This window comes from Panthera pardus, unplaced genomic scaffold, assembly GCF_024362965.1.
Source record: "Panthera pardus isolate Hobbes unplaced genomic scaffold, ASM2436296v1 HiC_scaffold_6, whole genome shotgun sequence".
NCBI lineage: Eukaryota > Metazoa > Chordata > Mammalia > Carnivora > Felidae > Panthera > Panthera pardus.
The window spans coordinates 115,195,514-115,211,660 of record NW_026526991.1 but is presented as its reverse complement, the minus strand read 5'-3'; the positions used below and the strand labels follow the sequence as shown (position 1 = coordinate 115,211,660).

At 43.5% G+C, this 16,147-nt stretch overlaps 1 long non-coding RNA gene across 1 annotated transcript; it reads right to left on the bottom strand.

Moving 5' to 3' along the window:
- Nucleotides 1-7,302: 7,302 nt before the first annotated feature.
- On the bottom strand, nt 7,303-14,134 carry LOC109276385 (uncharacterized). The gene is made up of 3 exons (XR_002084640.2): nt 13,942-14,134; nt 12,870-12,930; nt 7,303-7,390 (listed from the first exon to the last, which is right to left on the bottom strand). It is a non-coding gene; the product is annotated as an uncharacterized LOC109276385 (long non-coding RNA).
- Between the last annotated feature and the right edge of the window lie 2,013 nt (nt 14,135-16,147).

Genomic DNA, 16,147 nt, shown 5'->3' with positions numbered 1-16,147 from the left:
TAAGTAAACATTAAAACAAATTCTGAAAAGGAATCCCTAAGGCATTGTATTGGGCAAAATAACGGTCTCCTAAAGATGTCCACATCTTAATCCCTCCATCCTGTCAATATGTTTCCTTATGTGGCAAAGAGACTTTGCAGATGTGATGAAATCGAGCACCTTGAGAAGAGAAGGTGATCCTGCATTATCTGGGTGTCCCTAACGTACTCACAAGGGCCCTTGTAAGTGAAGGAGGGAGGCAGGAGCTCCAGAGTCAGAGGAGATGTGACACAGAAGCCGAGGTCAGAATGATGAGGCCAGTGAACCAAGGAAAGCCAGCGGCCTCTAGAAGCTGGAACAGGTGAGGAAACAGATTCTCTCCTAGATGGTCCAAAAGGCGTGCCCCCTGCCTGATCCTTTTTAGACTTCTGACCTCCAGAACTGCAAGACAATAAATTTCTGTTCTTTGAAGGCACTAAATCTGTGGTCATTTGCTACAGGCGACAATAGGAAACCAACATAACAGTCAATTCTGGAATTTGCATTTGTAACAAGTTCTGGGCAACTCTGTTGCAAATGACTTTTGAGGAGCAGGACCTTACAGGATTAGCCTCAGTATAGGCCTCCTGCAACAGGGTAGAAGGGATCAATGATTCCTCCAGCCTTTTGTATTTAAAAGGAGTCCCCATTCCCTTTTTAAAATTTTCAAATAATATTCTGGTCTTTTATGAATTTTAAAAACATGGGTCGTTGGTTTGCCAAATAGACTAGTAATTGATCATGATATAGGCAAGAAAGGAAGTATAGTTATAGTAGAGAAAACATGGCATTTTAGAGTCACCTGGACCCAGTGCCCGGTCTGAGCTTTGGAATCTTATGCCAGTTCCCTCACCTCCATGAACTTCTGTTGCAAACTTATTTTTAAACTCTGGAAGAATAGCACCCCCCATAGGTGTATTTCAGAGGGCCAGGCATAGTGGCAGGCACATAATAGATGCTCAGAAAAACATAAAGTCCTTTCTGTTTTCCATCTCTCCCTCCCTCTTTCCGTTCCCTTTCCACACAAAGAATGACACAACGCACGATTCTATGTATGTAAATCTTTTTTTAAGCTTCTTTATTTATTTTGAGACAGAGAGAGAGAGCATGTGCACACATGCACATGAGTGGGGGAGGGACAGAGAGCGAATGTCAAGCAGGATCTGTGCCGTCAGCTCGGAACCGACCCGGGGCTTGATCTCATGAACCATGAGATCACGACCTGAGCCAAAATCAAGAGTTGGACGGCTTAACCAACTGAGCCACCCAAGTGCCCCAATAGGTATGGGAATCTTCATGGAACAGTTCATGTTCAGTCTTTGTTTCTACAGAGACCCCAAAAAGATAGGTGCTAACCACTGCCGCTTGGGAAAGTGAGGTGCTGCCTTACCCAGCCAGAACTTGTAAACCTGATATTTAGAACTAGTTTTGTTACTTTAATCCAGATCCCATCTCGAGGGTGTAAACTATGTGCAGCTGGAGATTAGGCGAGATTTCTCTGGGGGTTATTTATCGATGTGCTGTGAACGTCCCGGATGGGAAGTCTGGCACTGGTTCCATGCACATGGTGTCTGATGTATGATGCTTCAAAGATGATCTGTAAACAAGTGTGTGGCTGAACCGGCCTCTGGCTGCGGGGAGAAGTGTGTTTGGGAAGTGACTGTGCGCCATCTAGTGGCGGATTAAAGGTGAGCGTTTTCGGTGGGTCAGATGGGCACCGTTCTGGAGAACCGGGGCGCTGGGGTTAAGTCCTTCCTGTAGGACAAGGCGACCTGGAGGCGGCAGGAGATCTCAGCAGAGGAGAGTGGGACTGTTCCCCCAGAATCAGAGACGCAGAGGAGGTATTTTTGCTTAAATCTCAGAGAACGACTGATGAGAGATGACCACTGAGACCAGGAGGGCTCTGAAGGACCCACAAATAACCCCACAAAATGGGTGAGCAGGCGGTGTGGGGTAGGGGAGTGGAGGAGAATAAAAGTCCCTCCATATTGCACCCCATGGGTTCTGCTTCTTCAATGTAATGACTTAAAAAACAACTGTGTGTAAAGGGAAGGTCATTAAAATTTTTCAGAAAAAAATCAGATTCTGGGAAACCATTTTTATAATTTCTGCATGTAAAGCCTATTCAACACCCCCTGAACCATGTAGAAGCCATTTTTTCACTTTTTTGCACACAGATTCACAGGTCCTCTTCCTTGCTCAGAAGGAAACAGCTCAAGAGTTTCCTTCTAATTACAACATTATTATTATATGTTCACTGTAAAAAAAAAAAAAATTACCAAGTATAGAAAAGTTTAATTTTTTTTAACGTCTATTTATTTTTGAGACAGAGAGAGACAGAGCATGAACGGGGGAGGGGCAGAGAGAGAGGAGCCACAGAATGTGAAGCAGGCTCCAGGCTCCGAGCTGTCAGCACAGAGCCCGATGCGGGGCTCGAACTCACGGACTGTGAGATCATGACCTGAGCCGAAGTCGGCCGCTTAACCGACTGAGCCACGCAGATGCCCTGAAAAGTTTAAAGAAAAAGCAAAAATATCCTCTAATCCCAGTAATCGGTGTTAAATCCTGGTAGCATCTCGGAACATATTCTTTAAAACTTTCCAATTCATAATTCTCAGAGTTATTAAAATATGCTTTCAAAGAATGTACATTGACGTCCCTCTGAAGGAAAGAAGCATCCTGGACAACGGCGCTATGCGACAGCGTTTGTTTGAATATTTCCACACAGGCAAGTGGACTTTGGGCTCAGTCTGTTTTCTTTCAACCTACGACCCTGTCATCCACTCCTTGTGACCTGGGCAAGCTATTTAATCTTTTCATTCCTCACTTGTCTCACCTGTAAAATGGGGGTAATAATAACAAATCCTTTCCCAGTTTGGGGAGCACTTCATGAGATGATAACTATAATTAGCAGCGTCTGGCTTAAGATTTGTCACTGTTCTTAAAACACGGCCCCTCCAGCGGGACACAGTGCCCAAGGCACTGGCTGAGCTCCAAAGAGCATGGTAAATATTAGTTGCTTCCTGTTCTGCATGCCACAACTCACCACGGACTCCCGATTTTTCCCATCCATGTCTCTCCCTGTGCAATTGGTTTTGAAATCATATGCAAACTTTGACACCAATCTCCCATCATTTTCAGGATTAGACTTGGTCCACTCTTCGTTTGGAACATGATTCTGTCATAAAGTGAGAGGATAATTCTTTCACACTCTGTGCTGTCTACAACTTTGCGATCCCTCCTTCCTTTTTTTTTTTTTTTTTAAATTGAGGTATAATTGGCACATAACATTATATTGGTTTCAGGTCTACAACATAGTGATCTGATATTTGTGTATGTTGTGAAACAATCACCACGATGTGTCTACTTAGCATCCCCTACCATACATAGTTACATTTTTTTCTTGTGATGGGAATTTTTAAGGTCTTCTCTCTTGGCAACTCCAAATATGCAATACAATATTATTATCTGTAGCCCCCATGCTGTATATTGCACCCAACGACTTAATTTATTTCATAACTGGAATTTTGTAACTTTTGATCCCTACACCCATTACGCCCACCCCCCACCTCCTGCTTCCAGCAACCATCAATCTACTTTCTACATCTATGAGCTTGTTTTTTGTTTTTTGGAATTTTTTAAGATTCCATATGTAAGTGAGATCATAGCATTTTTTTTTCTCTGTCTGACTGGTTTCGCCCTCAAAGTCCGAGTGTGTTGTCCCAAATGGCAAGACTTCCTTCTTTTTATGGCTGAGTAATAGTCCAGTGTCTGTGTGTATCACAGTTTGGTTTTATTTTTATTTTTTATGTTTATTTATTTATTTTTGAGAGAGAGTGAGTGAGAAAGAGATAGCATGAGCAGGGGAGGGGCAGAGAGAGAGAATCCCAAGCAGGCTCCAAGCTGACAGCACAGAGCCAGACGCGGGACTCGATCTCACAGACTATGAGATAATGACCTGAGCCAAAATCAAGAGTCAGATGCTCAACCAACTGAGCCACCCGGGCGCCCCTCACATTTTCTTTGTCATCTGCTCATCCATCCATGGACATCTAGGTTGCTCCCATGCCTTGGCTATTGTAAGCAATGCTACAATGACCACAGGAATGCATATAGCTTTTCCCATTATTGTTCTCGCTTCCTCTGAGAGAACACCCAGAAGTGGATTTTCTGGATCATATGGTAGTTCTATTTTTATTTTTTTGAGGAACCTCCACCCTGCTTTCCATCGTGGCTACACCACACTACTTCCTTTTCTTAGGTTTGCAAATGGACTTTTTAACCACCCGTTATATAATGTTAGCAGGATTTGAGCATAAGCACATTGGTTTTACATTTCTGGAATCTTTCTCTTCTTAAAGAAAAACTGAGAGTACTTGCCTCCGTTGGGTGCTTTTTGAACCTCTCTGATCATTCAGAGATTCTTATTATGTATGTGGCAACATGCCAGTAAATTCTTGTAGGACCCTGGTGTGTTACGTATCATGGCTTTGTCATGAGAACTTTCTTCAAGTGTGGCTTTCTGAGATTCGTGTTCATCTGGCTATTAATTTCCTTTAATAGAAAAGGACATTTCTATTAAACATTTCCTTTCATTCTCCTAGGTAAAGATATAAGACATTTCATCCATAGCTTCCTTGTTTATTCAAATTTGTATTTAGGTGTGAATATGTTATATATTATGTGATATGTTATATATCATATTGTTGGCATATACATAAAGTTATTGAAAATACATATATTGGTGTCTGTCCTCGGTTCCTGGCACAGGAATCTTTGTGGTTTCTGAAGTGATAAGAGCACTGGGATCTTGTTCTGATATTTGGTCTTTGAACCCATCCCTGACACAAGGCTCCTTAAACCCTTGTAAATTCCTAAGGGATTCCTAGGTGACGATCCTGATCCTCAAGGAGCATCTTTTGTTCTGTTGAGGTGGCTGAAGGTGGGCTCCTGGCTGGGGGGTGGGGGTCACCAGGAAAACTAAACCATGTTTAAAGGCTTGGAATCCTCAGCCCCCCGCCCATCCTCCAGAGAGCAGAGAGGGGCTGGAAATGGAGTTAATTATTGATCATGCCCTACATGAGGATGCCTCCATAAAACTCCAGTAATAATTTAGAGGTTTGGAGAGCTTCCAGGGTGGCAAACACATCGACACACCAGGATGCTGATAGACTTTGGGGACAAAGTCTATCCTGTATGTTGAACACAATGTGGACCATCCTTTCTTCCTACTCCCTTAAGACAAGAGTAGCATCTCTGTTGCTTCCATCTATCAGAGTATAATATAGCATACTGAATTTCTCAGATCCTAGAATACACTGCTTGTTAAATATATACACCGATTTTCTAGTTCATCCGGTTTTGTACGCTAGCTTCTTGACTTACTCTGTGCACACCCTGTTGTGTCAAATGCCCACGCTTGGCCCTTGAGTTTGTCTGATACACAGACACAAGCCACACAAATAGACTAAACCAATCTCTCTGTTCTCCTTCTTTTTATCTTCCTGCTGCGTTTCCCCCTCCTCTTTTTCTCCCTCCTTCTCTCTCTCTCTCTCTTGCTCTCTTTCTCATTCTCTAAATTCAGACTGTCAACAGGAGAGAGACTCTGGCAGGCTCCCTTTGGGCTAAGTGCCCACTTAGTCCAATAATCAGCCACGATGCCTGAAGTTCCCCCTTGTGAACTGGAAGGGGGAACAGGTGAGGCCATTCATTTGGGATGGCCAGACATTCCTGGACTTGTCTGGTATCAGAGCAGAGCAATCTGTACTTCCTCGACACTCAGCATTTTTCATCGAATTGGACCAAGAAGAGAGCTTTCAAGAGCTTCGCTAAGAATTCCTGCGGTGATCTAATTTCAAGGCCGATGTCTTTTTTGGACAGTTACATAAAAACAATACCAAATAATCAACGTTTCGTGCACACGTCATCATTTTGCCACTCGTCATGCCAGGTTGTAACTAAGTAAGTAAGTACATTAATGCAGTGATCAGTGAAACTCCACGTGTTTCCTTTAAAAAAATAAAATAAAATAAGCCTCAGACGTTTACACGAACAAAAGTAAATTTCTGAGTTCTTGCAAAAACACAAAAGCCTCAGAGTTTGTTAGGAAACTTGCAAGGCTCTTGGCATTCAAATTGCTTTTACAAAGCCATCCTGGGATGAGTCAAGTATAATTGAATCAGGAACATATGGGTTATATTCTCCCTTAAATATACATGGGTATAAAAATGAAGGGGAAGAGAACTTGCCAAATGTGTTACCAAAACAAAACACTTTCAAAATAACTTGAGACAGTCAACAGACCCCAAACACAGCTGTGTTCGCTTATGTCTAAAAAAATGCATTTTTCCCTTCAACGTCTTGATATGTTAATTTAATTTCTGTTGAGCGCCTACAGCACATTAGGCACCTTAGAGAGCTCACCAAGTCTGCAGCAGGGGCTTCCTATTTGTAAACACGAACTCTTAATGAAATGATTAGCATAATTTTCTTCTGGTTTTCCATGTCTATTTGAATAATTGGGTTTTTTTTTGTTTTGTTTTTTTTAAGTCTGTGCAGCACTGGGCATCGTTACCAGTCCTGTTTCTGCGATGGGTGTTTATGGTCCTAAACCACTGAAGGGCAGTAGGCTTCTTAGAGAGGGTGAACTTGGATTTGGTTTCCACCAGAGAAGTGGGAGGTGGCAAGAGGCTGTGTCACGTGAGAAGGCAGCCCCCGGGGGAAGAAGAAGTGTCAACACCGAGTCCTGATTGACACGCTGTGGCACGGTGATCAGAGCTGAACTTTATTAGTATTGTCCTTTCCTTTAACTTTTGTTCTTGTTTTCGTTTTTTATTTGTTTATTTTGAGAGAGACAGAGACAGTGCGAGTGGGGGAGAGACAGAGAGAGAGAGGGAGACAGAGAATCCCAAGCAGGCTCCGCACTGTCAGCACGGAGCCTGACGTGGGGCTCGAACTCCCGAAACCATGAGATCATATCCTGAGCCGAAACCAAGAGTCGGATGGACGCTTAACCAACCGAGCCACCCAGGCACCCCCCTTTCCTTTAATTTTTGTAATGCCAGATTTTCTCAGTTCGTCTGAGCAATTGTATTATGTTCAGAATTTTTTTCATTATTTGCACATTTGCCTTTTAACACAGTCAGTTATGATTTGGGTCACAACACACAGAATTATCTAGCTCTCGTGAGGTCTATATTGACAACATGGAACCCGCTCGGGCAGAGCATGGCCTCATGAAAGTGCCTTCTGGAAAGGGAGTTGCTTACTTTATTTTACTCACCAGGATCACCAGATTCCTGATGGCAACAGGAGTCAGGATCTGTCCAGGCCAGGTAAGTTTCAATAATGTATTTTAGAGTGTTCATTAAGTCTAGAATTTATAAAGGCAACAAAAGACGGGTTGATCGTAATCGTAACTCATTCTTACATTACATTTTGTAATAACAATTGATACAGTTTTTACTCTACAAGAAGCACAATCTAACTATATCTAGCCCGCAACGGGACTCAGACAGACATTTCCAGTTCTGCCTTACTAGGGAGCTGCTGGAAACCCTTAATCGGTGTGGCCAGGAGAACAGTTTTTCCTCTAGACTGAAATCTTTCCCCGATTTTTCCAAGTTCTGCTGATCTTGTTTGCACGTTCCTTAGCGAATTTGTGTGAGGATGTTACTGCCCGGATTTAGAGGCCTTACTATATGCCATTTGCAGAAAAATTTCCACCTGTGCTGATGCAATTTCTGAAAAATCACAGTTGGTATAGACTAGCAGTGACATTCCAATGCTGTCCTGGGAATATTGCTCCCTATAAAATGCCATACCAAAATGCAATGTTTTAAAAATGTTTATTTATTTATTTTTGAGAGAGAGAGCAAGGGAGGGGTAGAGAGAGAGAGGGCGACAGAGAATCCCAAGCAGCTTCCAGGTTCCGAGCTGTCAGCGCAGAGCCCGTCACAGGTCTCAATCTCACAAACCCGGAGATCATGACCTGAACCAAAGTCAGACACTTAACTGACCGAGCCACCCAGGCACCCCACTACCAGAATGCATTCAAGTAATCATCTTACTCTGGGACAGTTTTCTTTTTCCACTGGAGAGGTCCTGCACTCTGGTTGTTTATAATTTGAGTGCTATTTCCCACACAACCTGTTCGGCTCTGCTGGGTTCCCCCCTTCGCTAGAGCAATGAAAACGGTGATCATAGGAGGAATAACTTCTTGACCTAAAAGTGGATTTTTCCCACCTCGGTGCTCCCCTTGCCCTGCTTTTCAGCCTGTCGGGGAGTTCAACTCAATAAATCTTTACAAGGTGTCTGTTATGCCCCAGGCACTGGGCTAGTTGCCAAAGATATAAAGGGAAACAATACATGGTCCCTGCCTTCCAGAAGCATATGCCTTGGTTGGGAAATGAGAAATATGCAATTCCTACAATGTAGTGGAAAGATGCAGTGGATGCGATGGGTGCAAGGAGAAATGGCACTCGGCCCCAGCAGGGGTAAGGGGAGGGAGGGGTAGGTAGTTTTCCATGGCTGCCGTAACAAATAACCACAAAGCTGGTAGCTTAAAGTGATACATACTTATTCTCCTACAGTTCTGGGAGTCAGACGCCGGAAACACTGGGTCAAAACCAAGATTTTGAGAAGGCTGCCCTGGGGGGAATCCATATGTGGCCATTGCCAGCTTCTAGAACTTTATTTCTCTCATTCCTTGGCTCATGGCCCCTTCCACCATTGCCAAGGACAGCTTTGTAGCATCTTCAAACCTTTCTCTGTCTGATCATCACATCACCTTTTCTCCCGTGTGGTCAGATCTTCTACTCCCCTCTTGTGTGATTGCATTTAGTGACCACCAGATAATCCAGGATAATCTCCCCATGCCACAATCTGTGATTTAATTAAAGCTGCGAGGTCCTAGAAGCTGAATATCTTGGGGGTCCCCATTCAGCCTAGCATAGGAGGTGGTATAAGGAAGCTGGGAAAGGGTACTCTGGTGGAAGGAATGAGAAGGTGCAGTGGCATGAGATAGCACAGAGCGCGCGGAAAGTGCTAGCAGTTTAGTACTATTGCAACATTGAATGTAAGGCAGGTGATGCTTAGGCAGGAGGGAGGGGCCACCTTGCAGAAGACGGCATGTGCCATGCTAAGCCATTTGGGTTTTATTTTGTAGAAACCTACACCTTAAAACTAAGGTGTCGTCACAGGTTTATAAGTAGGGCCATGAGGTGGTCATTTAGCATTAGAGAGATCATCCTGGAAGATAGATTTAGGCAGGTAGCCATTTGGAAGATCTCTTTGGATGGCAGAGAGAATAACCCTTTGTCTCTTATCTATTACAAATATTTTTTTCCATTTTGTCATTTCTTTATTATGAGTTCTTTCCGTATCGAAGATGGTATGTAGGGGTGCCTGGGTGGCTCAGTCAGGCATCTGACGCTTGATTTCGGCTCAGGTCGTGATCTCACAGTTTGTGAGTTCAAGCCCTGCGTCAGGCTCTGGGCTGACTGTGTGGAGCCTGCTTGGGATTCTCTCTCTCTCCCTCTCTCTCTGCCCTTCCCCCACTGTTTCTCTTTCTGTCTCTCTCTCTTTCAAAATAAATAAATAAAGTTAAAAAAAAAATCTTGTAAAAAAGATTGTATGCAGACAAATATATCTATCCTTTTTCTTGGGTTTCGGGATATCATATGAGGCATTCAACCTACCTCAGCTCCATATTTCCTTAATTTTTATGTTTTCCCGTTATAACATTTAATTTAATCTCTTTGAAATTTATCCTGGTATAAATTAAGTATAAATTTTTCCCACAAAGCATCATTAATTAATGTTACTACCATTTATTGAGCATTGGCGCTGGGCCAGGCACTATTCTAAGTGCTTTGAATGAAGTGGCTCATTTAATTCTTATAACAACCCAATGAAAGTCATTATTATCCCCATTTTGACAGGACAAAAGTGAGACAAATGGGGTTAGTAACTGGCTCACTTCTAGTATGAGTAAGTCGTACTTCCAGTAAAAGTAAGGCCATGTATTCATGTCTAACTGGCTCTAGGGTCCACTTGGTTTTAACTCTCCAAGAACATTCCACCTCTCTATGCCAAAGCCAGCTTTCCCTTGCTTAAAAAATATATATTTATATATGTGTGTGTGTATCATTCCTTTTCTTCTTTTTCTTCCTTCCTTCCTTTCTTCCTTCCTTCCTTCCTTCCTTCCTTCCTTCCTTCCTTCCTTCCTTTCTTCCTTTTTCTTTCTTTTTTAGTGTTTATTTATTTTTTAGAGAGAGACAGAGGATCCAAAGCAGGCCCATGCTGGCAGCAGAGACCCCAGTGCGGGGCTCCGTCTCACGAACTGTGAGATCATGACCTGAGCCAAAGTCGGACTCTTAACCAACTGACCCACTTGGGCCCCCTGTTCCTTTCCCGATTACAAAAGTAATACATAATTGAAACAATTTTAGAAAAGTCAGAAAATAATAGAAGAGTACAAAGTCAAAAACTATATATGTCTTTAATCTTATGCCCAGAGATAATCAGTATTAATTTTGGGTGAACTGCATGTTCTTCCAGTATTTTTTTTTTAGGTTTATTTTTTTATTTTGAGAGAGACAGAGACAGCGCAAGCAGGGGAGGGGCAGAGAGAGAGGGAGAATCCCAAGCAGGCTCCACACTGCCCAGCACAGAGCCTGTGCTCCGGGCTCAAAGTCACAAAACTCTGAGGTCATGACCTGAGCCTAAATCAAGAGTCAGAGGCTCAACTGACTGAGCCACCCAGGCACCCCCTAGTTTTTGTACACATATGTAAAAGTATCTATTTAAGCATTTATGCTTAGTGCTTTATTTTGAACATTTCCTCAAGGGCTGTGTTCTTCTGCAAGATTTTTAAATTGTAAAGTATAACTTATAAACTTACAAATTATTGTTATAAATTGCAGTTGAAACCAGTTTCTAAAGGTTAGACATAAAGGTTTTTTCCTTTTTAAATTTGATGAATACAAACACCCATTCTTGCACATACATCCTTGATTATGTTCAGGGGTTGAGACTGTTGGATCAAAGAGTTTGTACACTGAATTGCCTTCCAGAAAATGTTACTATTTGATCCTCCCTCTACCAATATATAAGAGAATGCCAGTTTCCTCAACATTTTTTTAGTGGTCTCAGTGGATGTGTCTATGATTATTAGTATGGTTGATCATTATGATTTAGCACTGCCTTTATGAATTGCCTATTAAATCCCTTTTTTTGCTCCTGTTCAGCTATATTCTCTTACTGCTTACAGTTTAATGTACTTTATTAATGTTTGTTTATTTATAAGAGAGAGAGAGAGAGAGACAGAGCGTGAACAGGGGAGGGGCAGAGAGAGAGGGAGACATAGAAACCGAAGCAGGATCTGGGCTGTAAGCTGTCAGCACAGAGCCTGATGCAGGGCTTGAACCCACGAACTGTGAGATCATGACCTGAGTCAAAGTCGAACGCTTAACCGACTGAGCCACCCAGGCACCCCCTTAATGTACTTTAATATATACTATATACTAATATTTGTAAGTCACTAATTATATATATGACTAATGAATATTATATATCTATCTTTTCACTCTGGCATATAGCAAATACATTTTTCTAGTGTATCCATTGGTCTAATAATGTTTTTTGGTGTTTATTTTTATTTTTTGAGAGACAGAGAGACAGCGCAAGCAGGGAAGGGGCAAAGAGAGAGAGGGAGACACAGAATCCGAAGCAGTCTCCAGGCTCCGAGCTGTCAGCACAGAGCCCCAGGCGGGGGTCCAACTCAGGAACCTGCAAGATCATGACCTGGGCTGAAGTCGGAAGCTTAACTGACTGAGCCACCTAATTTTTGAATTGGGGTAATTGACAGTGGGAAGTTTCAAAATTCTATTTAGATGAACCCATTATCTGTTTCCTTTGTCACTTCTTTGCGTTTCTGAATTTAAAAACAAAAACAAAAAAGCCTCAGACAAAAGAATGAATAATATCATGAACATTTTGGGGAGAGAAAAATTCAAAAACCAACTCAAGGAATTCTATTAGAATGCTGATCAAAACGCAAAGGGATAGAAATTATTAGAGAATTACCCTTGGAAAGATAAGAGTGAGTGGAGAGGCTGGGTATCCCCAGGTGAGGGAGGGGGAGGGGGTCAGGGCAGAGTGGAGGGTGAGAGGAGGGGATCAGGACAGATTGGAAGGCCAGGGACAACCTGGAGGGCAAGTGAGATTTCCCTGATCTCCTTGGGGAACAGCCCTCCACGGATACCTGGTCCGTCCTCCACCCTGTCTTTCTGGAACCAGCCCAGCAAGGCCTATACTGTTATCTCCAGTAGTGGGGAGATAACCTCCAGGGGGGGAGATGTGAAAGCCTACCCAGATTTTTCATGGGTCCCCGGATTCCGCTATATCACTGGAGAACAGAGAAAGAAACAAAAGCATTGATACCTTTTTAGATTTCTTTCTCAGCTTTTGACCCTCCCTAATTTTGCTTTCATTACCTTATAATTTAGGATGCATCTTTCTGTCCACTCCATGGTTTTTTTCTTTATTATTATTATGGAAATTGGGAAGTACAAGTAAGTACGAAGATGTACTAATTACTAATAACAGTTTATTTTTGTATTTTTTAATGGGGGGAGGGGCACAGGGAGAGCAAGAGAGCGAGAGCGAGAACAGAGACTCCCAAGCAGGCTCCACACTCGGCACAGAACCCAGTGCAGGACTCGATCCCACAATCCCGGGATCATGACCTGAGCCGAAATCAAGAGTCGGGTGCTCAACCAACTGAGCCAGCCAGGCACCCCACTAATAACATTTTAGAAACTTTCGTATCAAAAAAGAAAGAAACTTACATATTTGCGGACTCTTCTTCTGAAATCCAGCTTCCTCTCAACTGCCTCGTTCCTCCAATTCCTTTCATTTTGAGGAAAGGAAGGAAGTATAAAAATAAAAATTACAGGGAAACTATAAAGGGAAAGACCTCAGAAATCAGGCCGCAAGTTATCAAAGGCTATAAAACGCCATTTTCCCCCTCTTGCATCCCCAACCCTGTTCTCTGCAACACTCCCACCGTCCTCACAAGCTGGAACACCAGTGGGGTATGCCTTTGTGGTACTGATGGTGGATAAACAGAGTGGCACACGCGGGGTTCGGGGTTCAGAATGAGAATATGGATGTGTGTCTCACCCCGCATCAGTGTTTCTTAAAGGAAAGAAAGGCTTGCAACGAGCCAGGCCCAGGCAGATTATGATGTGGGGAAGGTCGGCCTCCATGGCCTTCTCTCTCTCCCCCTTTCCCTTTCTCCCTGCACTCTGGCATCTCTGAACCTGCCCACTTCCTACAGCGTCTTGCTCTCAGCCAGCTGCTATACAATGCTACCGAAGAATTCTCTGGCGATGGCGTGAGCATGTATTTGCTCTTTGGAGGTAGCTTCAGGGTTAAGGAATCCATTTTTTTTAATACACACCAGGAGAAGGAAACTTTATTAAAAGAATCGTGCCCAGAAACTGGGGCTTTGAATCTTTAACACCTTCTAAATGTGATATCCTAGTAGGCGTAAGGAAGGTTTTCTGGTTACTTCAGTGGGGAAAGGGAAATGAATTTGGGTTAAAAACTAGGAGGTTGGGGGGGCCTGTGGATTGTGAAAAGCAGAAAGCGGAGGGTAACTGAGTTGTGAAGATTCTAGGAGGTGGATTGATGGAAATTATGGAGTCTGCTTTACAGAGGTAAAAACAGAAAGGAAAGTAAGATTGTGGAGACATTTCTCTGGGGGAGAAATGGAGGGCTGGGTAGTATTTACCTGAAGCTAAAGGGTCGGGTCTTGGACCTAAAGGGAGGAAGAAAGGCTGGACCACCCAGAGAAGTCAAGATCAGCACAGAACCCGGTAACTGGGGAACTCCCATGCCTAAAACAGTCGAACTTACAGGAAAAGCCCAAATTTCTTACCGCAGCTGGCCGGGGCCTTCCTAATCTGCTCCCCGGTTGAGTCTCTCTCTCTCCTCACTGTACTTCAGCCGCGTCTACCTTCTTGAAGCCTTCCAAACACCACACGTGGTCATGCCTCGCTGTCTTTGAATAATCCGTTCTCGTCCCCGAGATGCACTTCCTGTGCTGGCTGTCTGAACAAGTGGGCACCTTTCAGGAGTTAACCAAATTATCACCACCACCACCCCCGCCCCCCACCGCCCCGCCGAGAACCTCCCTGACTCCTCCCTGCTGCACTTTTGAAATACTAGGTGTGGCAGTCCATTAACATTTATCACTCTTTCTGTCATTCTTTCTTTGAGATGAGCTCAACAAAAGGCACCGTACTTTAGATTTGAGTAGCCAGTCCCTGACATCATGCCTGGAAAGCAGTGGGGTGTCAAAACATTCTCCATAAATGAGGAGGCGGGGGGGGGGGGGGGGGGGGGAGCGGGGGGGGGGGAGCGGGGGGGGGGAACAGGAAGGTTCTAGAAAGGAAAAAGGAATCTTTTGTGACCTGATTTGATGACCATTGTGATACATGCCTGTGACTTAATTTTCTTTTCCTTTTCTTCAAGGTGGTGACAGTGAGAAATTACTCAAGAGAAGGATTGGCTAAGTGAGTAACTCTCAGCTTTGATGGGGAAGACACCTGTAGCGAAAGCTGGTTGGCCCCTGTGGTCCGAACAGCACTGAGAGTCTGGGCGTGGCTTCCCTGTGAACACCTTGCCCAAATGCCAAAGGCTTTCCCGCCCTCCACAAAGGCAGGCAGGGCAGACCATTCTCTGGAACAGACCAGCTTGCACATTCCTGAGACCCAGCCCTGGAGTGTGGTCACTGAACTACAAATCAGTAGTTCCCAACCAGAGGAGATTTTGCTCCTTCCCCCAAGGGATATTTGGAAACGTCTGGAGATATTTTTGTTGTCATAACTAGCATGTTGGTGGGGGGTGGGGGGGTGCTGCTGGTATCTAGTGGGTATTGGCCAGGGACCCTACTAAGCATCCTACACACACAGGAAAGCCCCCACAGCAAATTCTCCAATCCCAGTGTTAATACTGAGGTTGAGAAAGCTTGCTCTAAATAGTGATGTCATGGGAGGGGTTACCAATTCTTAGAAACACCATGACTGAAACTCTCAACTCAGAGCACTCCACCCGGTGACTTGGGACCGGCACACCCTGAAGCGTACTTCGGCATCCTTAGCAGATCCCGGGTCAGGTGACGCTACTGCCCCAGATAGTGGCCATAACTGCCCACAGCCCATGTACATCAGTTGGGGGCCTTGCCTTACCCTCCACTGAGAAATCACTGGCCATCAAGCTCAGTGTCTCAGTTTGTGTCCCTTTTACCACCCATTTCCTGGCAACAGCACCTGCACTGACTTCTGCATCCTCAGTCTCCTCGGCTGAGATCCTCACCTTGAACTAGAACGCATCCTCTTTGGACTCCACCAAGAGCTTGCTCCACCAGTCAATTCCCCTTTATGTCTAAACTCTCTGGAACCTTTGGCTCCTTCCCTTAGTCTATAGATGATATAGATATATAGATATAGATATAGATATAGATATAGATATAGATATAGATATAGATATAAAGAATGAAGAATCTTATGTGTATATATACGTATATGTGTATATATGTATAAGATTATACATGTATAAGATTCTTCATTCTTTCTTCTAAAAAATTAAAGAAACTTTTCTTAATCTGACGCTTCTCAAATCTTTACCTTGTATCCCTCCGTCCCATTCTATTCCATTTATCTGAATGTATATTCTTCCTGTAAAAAAATGTCAAAACTTTGAAACAAGTTCAAGCCCGCCTATGACTCACCCATACCAACCAGCAACAAAGTCACCACTAGTAATCAGTTTGGTGTTTCCTGCTAGAACTCTGTCTGTGCATTTTATTCACCATAGAATATAGATTTATTTTGTGAAGGGTTCATTCTCCCAAGAATGGCATTATTCTGTGCGTATTGTTCTACAGCCATTTTTTCCCCCACAGCTTGATTTATCTCAGTGCCCTTCCTGTCCCATTTTTTATTTATTTATTTATTTATTTATTTACTATTTTTCATTTTATTTTTTTTAATGTTTATTTATTTTTGAGAGTGAGCACTCAAGCAGAGGAGGGGCAGAGAGAGAGAGAGGGACAGAGAAT